The 8,507-nt window shown below is 43.1% G+C and overlaps 1 long non-coding RNA gene across 1 annotated transcript; it reads left to right on the forward strand.

The window, feature by feature from the left end:
* Window positions 1-431: 431 nt before the first annotated feature.
* Window positions 432-4,897, forward strand: LOC136577479 (uncharacterized). Its single transcript, XR_010786484.1, has 4 exons — window positions 432-547; window positions 1,957-2,042; window positions 4,289-4,353; window positions 4,766-4,897. It is a non-coding gene; the product is annotated as an uncharacterized lncRNA (long non-coding RNA).
* The last annotated feature ends 3,610 nt before the right edge of the window (window positions 4,898-8,507 follow it).

Genomic DNA, 8,507 nt, shown 5'->3' on the forward strand with positions numbered 1-8,507 from the left:
CACAAACGTTACAATACACATGTGTCTATGCTCAGGTATTTATTTACCATATGGTTACACAAAGGTGACATGCAGTACCTGCCTAAAATACTCAGGCACATCATCTGTTGGGATGAAATGGCATGACCCTAGCTAAACTAAAAATAGGACATTTATATGAAATAAAATATTGCATGTGTTTTTGTTGGATGCCAAAGAAATAAAAACTCTGCAGATCATGTCAGGCTTCAAGTTATGAAACTTTAATAGGTTAATATTTTGAAGATTCTTGATTTCCATTTTATTTATAGACTAGCGGCTGTAATCACAATCACCCCTTAGACAGCTGTATATGAAGATTAGATGCAGCCAGAAATGCAAGTTCTATACCTTCATATTTTGACTATTTTCCCATCCTTCTGTTAATATACTTCTTATATCTTCTGACATACAGAGTGGACATACTCGTGTGGTGTACTCTGACCAAACCGCTGTCTCCCCCTTCTTGATCCCATTCATCGTAGACTATGGAGGTTTCTGAAGAGAGTTGGCAACTGCATACTGGAAGGTGAGGAAGATGCAACTTTCCCCTGATTGGGTATACAGCAGTGATTTCCAACCAGGGTGCCACGGCTCTGTCTGGAAATCACGTCGGTACTGTTGTACCTTGACGCCACCGGAAGCTAGGGGGCTGACAGCCCTTACAAGGAGGGAGGGGCCTGTCACACCCCTAGCTCCCGATTGGATGATAGGTTCTCTGCCTGGCAAGCTGCTTCATCTGCCTGAGTGCCATGCTGTGTACTCCCCCCTGGCCACCACCCTGCTGCCGCAGCCATTGAGGGCTACTACAGGGTGAGTGTGTGAGGTGCAGGAGGAGCAGGAGCTGAGAGTGCCGGTGCAGGGTGAGCAGGAGTCAGGGACAGCAGCGGGGACACCACTCGCAGTGCTCCCGCCTGCTTTGGCCGCAGGGGGAGCGGCAACGGGAGCTGAGAGTTTCAGTGCAAGTTGAACTGGAGCTAGAGACAGCAGCGGGGATGCAACTCACAGTGCTCCCGCCTGCTATGGCCGCAGGTGGAGCCGGTACAAGGGGGAGGGGGGCTGTCAGTGGAGGAACGGTCCGGCAGGGGAAAAGCACCGTGTGGCAATTTGTGGCAGAGATCGAGGGTTAGGGTGAGGGGTAAGTGTAACAGTTAGGCTTATATTGTAAAAGTAAGGCAAACTGTTACACTTCCCCTTAAACACAGCATATGTGTGAGAAAAAGATCGCAGCCTGCTCTCTTTCAACGTGTATCGCATACGAACAGCCCTATTCTTTTCTATGGGCTTCATATGCAACACAGTGGAACATTAAAAAAACAGGATAAAGTCACACTGCGCATGACAGTGTGCATGCGTTACGCGGTCGTGTGCAGTGTACTGCCGGAGCGCGACACAACGCCGGGGGAGGTGAGTACTGATTTTTTTTTTTGACACTTTTTTTTGTATTACCGGCGTATAAGACGACCCCCGACTTCAGAGCAGATTTTTCGGGGTTCAAAAGTCGTCTTATACGCCGGTATATACGGTACCTACTAGAGATGAGCGAGTATACTCGCTAAGGCACATTACTCGATCGAGCAGTGCCTTAGCCGAGTATCTCCCCGCTTGTCTCTAAAGATTCGGAAGCCGGCGTGGGTGACAGGTGAGTTGCGGCGGGGAGCAGGGGAAAGAGAGGGAGAGAAAGATCTCCCCTACTCCCCCCCCCCCCCCGCTCTCCCCCGCCACTCCCCGGCCCCCGCCGGCCCCTGAATCTTTAGAGACGAGCGGGGAGATACTCGGCTAAGGCACTACTCGCTCGAGTAATGTGCCTTAGCGAGTATACTCGCTCATCTCTATTACCTACCCTTTGACTTTATGAAAACATTCAGTTTTTTTAGGTAGGTGACTATATCAATGTCACATCTTGACTTGACAATCTTTGTCCACTCTTCCTTGTAGGAGCGCTCCAAATCTGTCAGACTGCATGGGCATCTCATGTACAGCGCCATCTTCAGGTCAACCCACAGATCAGCAATGGCATTCAGGTCTGTGCACTGGCTGGGCCTTTTCAAAGCTTTGATCTTCTTTAGGCAAAGCCATTCTTTTGTTGATTTGGAGGTATCCTTTGAGTCGTGATCCTGCTGAAAGGTCCAAGAATAGTCCAAGAATTGCCCAGGATCACACCAGGGTATGAAACAACGCTGCCATGGGGCAACCAAAAGCCTGTTGGTTTTGACCCTCACCAACATAAAACATAACCTTAATTATATAAGTGAAATAAAGCGCTTATTAACATATTAAAATTCCAGGACTCTTGCCGCTCTTATAGACTAAAGAATTCATGGATCATACGACAAAGGCATAGAAATTGGGAGGTCACCAAGCTGACTCCTATCATGCTAGAATATGGAGGGATTGAATGCCGACCACAATCCTTCACATGTATTTACAGAGCAGCAGTGAAGCCTTGAGCTACAATGTAACCACTAGCCCCACCGACATGTTTCGCCTAACTAGGCGTCATCAGGGGAAAGAAAGGGCCTATAATGAAAACATTGCCGCAATAGTAGCCTTTAAATGGCAAATAGCCGGGACAAACGATCCGACCTCCAAAGAGATCACATACATGGTTTCATCCAATAAGGAGGCATTATTATTGCGTAAATCCTCCAATGACAGTCTTTCATCCATGCAGAGATTAGAGTGTATCAAGTTCCTTCTCGGTCAGATTTTCATGATCTCATTGACAGCAAGACGGGTGAAAGTGTCTATGGTGCTGGGGTGAGCATGTTTATTATTTTTACATGGAGGAAAGTATGACTATATGTTCTTGCAGGGAGACACTATGGCCCTATATTAGCATAGCGGACAGTATGGCTGTATATTACTACAGAGGGCAGAATGACTTTATACTACTACAGAAGAATATTATGGCTACAAGAGGCAGTATAGCTATATATTACTACAAGAGGCAGTATAGCTATAAATTACTACAGGGGGACAGTATAGCTATATATTACTACAGGGGGACAGTATAGCTATATATGACTACAGGGGGACAGTATGGCTGTATATTTCTAGAGGGTGACATTATGGTCACAGGAGGCAGTGTGAATATATATTACAAAAGGGAGACAGTATGGCTATATATTAATACAGAGGGGAAAGTACAGCTATATATTCCTTCAGGGGACAGTATGGCTATTTATTTCTACAAGGGGACATTATGGCTATACATTACTACGAGGGGCGGGGGGCTTTATGACTATACAGTAAAACGTCTACTAGCATTGCCATGTACTAAGGCCAATTTCGGGTAAGGTCGTTTTTTTTTTAGCCAAAATTTTGTCTCTAGTAACATTGGTTGCCTTTAATAACACTGGCATGTGCCGGCCCACGTGACCTTGATGCTGAACCCATGTGATCTCCTGCTCAGCGTCTCCTCCTCCTCCTCCTGCTGCTAATGCAACCCACCCTGCTCCATCATCAGCGATGGGTTATACACTAGTACAGTACAGTACTGTACATTTGCACTCCAATATAACAGCACAGAGAACACAGTAATAACGCTGAGGACAGATGATGTACTGCAGTACAGCAGATGTCACCTGCAGTCCTATGTAACACCACAGAGAACACAGTGATAACGCTGAGGACAGATGATGTACTGTAGTACAGCAGATGTCACCTGCAGTCCTATGTAACACCACAGAGAACACAGTGATAACGCTGAGGACAGATGATGTACTGTAGTACAGCAGATGTCACCTGCAGTCCTATGTAACACCACAGAGAACACAGTGATAACGCTGTGGACAAATTATATACTGTAGTACAGAAGATGTAGCCTGCAGTCCTATGTAACACCACAGAGAACACAGTGATAACGCTGAGGAAAGATAATGATGTCACCTGCAGTCTTATGTAACAGCACAGAGAACACAGTGATAATGCTGAGGACAGATGATGTACTGTAGTACAGCAGATGCCACCTGCAGGCTTATGTAACAGCACAGAGAACACAGTGATAATGCTGAGGACAGATGATGTACTGTAGTACAGCAGATGCCACCTGCAGTCCTATGTAACAGCACAGAGAACACAGTGATAACGTGAGGACAGATGATGTAGTAGATGTGACCTACAGTCCTATGTAACACCACAGATAAGACACAATAACGTGCAATAACATGTTAAATGCTCATTTATTCTTTACAGTAGTCTTTTATATTCATTTATAATTGTTATTTCTCCATTAATTTGTGGTTTGGTGTGTTTTTTGAATGTTTAGAATGAATTAATTGGATTTACATTGATTCCTATGAAAATAATTACCTCGAGTAGCAACGGTTTCAGGTAAAGCCAATTGCTTTCAGACGGATTACCAATGTTAGTAGAGGTTTTATTGTATATTCCTACAGGGAGACATTATGACTATATATTCTTACAGGGGGACATTATGGCTATTTATTACTACAAGGGGACATTTTGACTATATATTCCTACAGGGGGTCAATTCAGCTATATATTACTACAGAACGCCCAGTATGGCTACAAATAATCTTATAGTGGGACATCATGGTTATACATTACTACAGGGGAGAGTGTGGATTTTTTTATTACTACGGGAGAGAGTATGGCTCCTTATTTACTTAAAAGGGACAGTGCGGTTTGTTGTTCATTACTCAGAAATCGCTGTGAGTTGCACTATTATACATTATTTAGAGGAAACCATGTGTGACACTGTTAAAAGTATATCTTAATATAGGTATTACGGATATGAAAAAGCAAAGATATCTGAGTGGCAACCTCTGAAGAGACAAGTTCTGTCCAAGATAAGTTGTCATGTTGATCTGGACTGGATGGAGAAGAAAACCACAACGCTAAATTAGAGATGACATCACGGGTGAGTCACATATCAGAATGTCATTGTTTATTCTGCCACTGGCTGCCTCTAAATAGTCCTGTAGTCACTGTATGGTCTGTAGAGTGATGATGGCTAGTAGCATTCTTCTTTGTTAATGCTTTACCATTGTTCAGGTCATAGCAAGGGCTGGTTTGACTTTACAGTTTATTCCTTTGATGATCTTGGTTCTGAAGATTTATTTATGTTATGCGTTTGATTCTGGTGCTGTATTTATGTTATGATGTTGATTCTGGTGTTATACTTTATGTAATTAACTGTCCTACTATTAACCCTTTGCAATCCAGTTTTGGATTCATGGTTCCTGGGGGGCTTTCTCTGTCTGCCATTATACAATGGCACCATCTACTGGCTAGAGCCAGTACTGCGGTAAGGGGCGTTATGGAGAGGCCCCCGACAACAGAGCGACCAGTAATATACAGTAAGAATACCCTGCCGGACGTCTTCTGACATCGGAGCTGTACAGCCTTCAATCAGAATGTCTTCAGACGTCAGACAGTGGATTGGAAAGGGTTAATGTTTACAATAATATATGGAGTATTGTAATTATTTGATTGGACTATAGTTTAGGGATAAATTTCTGCGACTTGTAGGCATTTGACATGCATAATTTAATAACCCAGGTAGGGAATGTGTTGTTAAAATTTTGAGTCCCTCCCCTAAAACCATCTCCTCCTGATAGTTGAAACAGAGAGTCGGAAAGCCCTACAATCAAAGGGTCTTTTAAGACAAGCATTGTTTTTTTGAATACCCACTCCCCAACACAAGCACACAGATGAGGTGAAATTGTGAATCCGCATTATTTTTAGACAGTTTGTCAAAACTCTATTTGGGTAAGGGCTGAACTAACCTTTTGCCCCGGGTGAAGGGAAGCTTAGCTACACTTCTGGCCATAACTGAAATAAAATATTTCCAATTTTGAGCAATAGTTATCCCGTGTAAATGCAGGACTGACAGGGTACTGAGTGAGAAATCCCTCATTAGTCACTACTTCCCGCTCTCTATAAACAGGCAGCTGTTCATCTTTCAACAACTACCTGTTCACAGTGGATGGAGGCTGGCGGCCAGTAGAGATCTTCCGCGCGCTCCACCATGATTAACTAAAAGACTATTGCTCCTGTGTGAAAGCTTCCCATGTCAAAGTAATTTAAGACAGGAAACACAATAATTTAAATAGGAGGAAGTGCTAGGATCAGGGTTATATAAGAAGTCCAAGGGTGGGCTAATTTAGCAGTCAAGGCAAGGAATTGTAAGAAGCAAGAAACTAGACAATAGATTCAGCAAACAAGCTGCCCAGAATAACCTGTAGCTCAGTGGATGATGACAGCGAAAGTTGCAAAAATAATGTTACACAAGAATATGGACCACAAATGGACAGGAGATAAGATACAACAGCACCCCAGAATAAGGAAATCACCAGACAGACTTGTCTGAGCTGAGATGCAGGACTGGACCATCAACCCCCAATTTCACCAGAAGCACCTTCAGACTGAGAGTTTAACCAATGTCCTCTGAAAGGAGGAGCTGGAATAAATGGCTACAAACTAATGCTGATGGGCCAGCTGGCATGCAAACCTCCCAGCCAACCATTCCATTCACATACTAGCAGAGAAGTGTCCCCATTGGCGTCCAGCACCAAAATTACCCTAAGCATGAAGGCCAGGGCTGACGATATGACGTCACCATGCTCCTGATCGTCCGACTCTTGCCATGCAATGCACAGATATGTCATGGTCTTCCAGATTAAGAAACTATTCATAACTACCCTCTATGAACGCTATAAGGGTGGTTTCACACACATAGTTTAAAAAAAAACAAAAAAAACACCACTGCACTTTTGATGCAGTTTTTAGAGACAAGTCAAAGCCAGAAGTGGTCCAGCTTTTTAACTCCCATTCCTTTGAAATCCATTTCAGGTTTTAGCTCAAGAAGTGCATGAAAAACTGCCACAAAACTGCATCTCTCCCCCCCCCCCCAAAAAAAAAATCTATGTACTAAATGACCCCGATTGCTCAGGCACTACATAAATTCTAATATAATTTAACAATCTGCGTTCTTAACCCGAAAACCACTTTAAGGAGGATTAATTGTATTCTTATCATATCGATTAAATGGGTAGAGGCAGAAAACTTCACATATATAGGCAGCTGAACCGCCAGCCATGTTATAAATAGCAGCTCCCGTAATCTATATGCATTTTAATAGCCAGTACAGTGTCATTTCTGAAAAGCACCATAGACTTAGAAAGTCTAGTAATAAATGCATTTAAACCACTCTATCCCCCTGAAGTTTTCGGTGGACTTGGGCAGCATCTACAGTCATTATAAAGTTTGTCCCTGTGCTAGAAAAGAGTAATAGGGGAATAAAAGAGTGCTGTGAAACAAGATGTTGCCTAAAGATGCCAAAGGTGTTTGCTAAATATAAAGCCTTTCGCAGCACGGATTTACAAGGTCATGAATTAAGGCTGTGATTGCTATGCACATATCAGTGGTAAACAGCTGGACCCTACAGCCCTATTTAAGAGTCCGATTTTGTCCTAAAGTGACCAGAAAATCTTCCATCTCAGAGGAAGGAACTTGGGCTCTTTGTAAACCTCTGTGTTCATCTGCAGAGAAGAAATGATCTGGCAGTGTGGGGTTGGCGGACTTCAAGACATTTGTCTTCGATAATAAGGCTGGGATAGAATTGACATGCAGGGTACAGCTTTATGATCAGCACATAACTTGCATTATTTATAGCTTAGAATATTATTTGTGCACTGTGGGATATTTCCAAGTTGTGTTACTGTAGCTAATAGGTGCATGGCGATTGGATACATTATTGATGATTGCACAGATGTATCAGAGCTAAGTCTTCTGTGAGAATGGATGTAGAATGCAAATGGTAAAACAACAATTTTAGCTCTGCTACTTCTGTATCTATTGGATATAGCTGTACAGAATGTAGGACATCTTGGAATACTTAGTCTTTTCACATGCATATGTTATGTAATTGATCAAAAGACAAACACATGTACATAGACAGACATATATATTGGGATATACAAACATACATGTGTGTTCTGTAGACACTAACACCCATCTGGGCGCAGAACGTTTGCATCATAATGTAGGCACTACTTGGAATAGGTTAATGGAATGTATAGAAATAATGGTTTCCATTAGTCAACTCGTTTCTTCGAGGCTTGTATTGTGAATTCTAAGCGGTCTCTGTGTCAAGAGTTGTTAGCTCCCCTTCAGAAGGTAATTAATATACAAAAGCAGGGAGGATGGGGGCATGTGCGTACAGTACATTCTCTCTGAAACCGGAGGAGGTGACAAGGACGACTGGCCATATACGTCTGCTTTTATTTTTAAACCCTCGGCTGCACACTGCTTGATCAACACTTTTCTGCAAATGAAAAGAAGAGAATTGGGGGAGGGCAAATATGACTATGTTAAAAGGGGGGTGGTGGGAAGTGTGAGGGGAAGGGGGGGCAGAGAATTTTTTGTGTACCCCGTTCCTTCTAAACACAACATTCCAGCCTGAAATCACCTCCTTGGAGACACCTTGGAATCTATAAGGAGGGGGAAGTGCTTGTATGATT

The sequence above is a fragment of the Eleutherodactylus coqui genome, chromosome 8 (genome assembly GCF_035609145.1).
Source record: "Eleutherodactylus coqui strain aEleCoq1 chromosome 8, aEleCoq1.hap1, whole genome shotgun sequence".
NCBI lineage: Eukaryota > Metazoa > Chordata > Amphibia > Anura > Eleutherodactylidae > Eleutherodactylus > Eleutherodactylus coqui.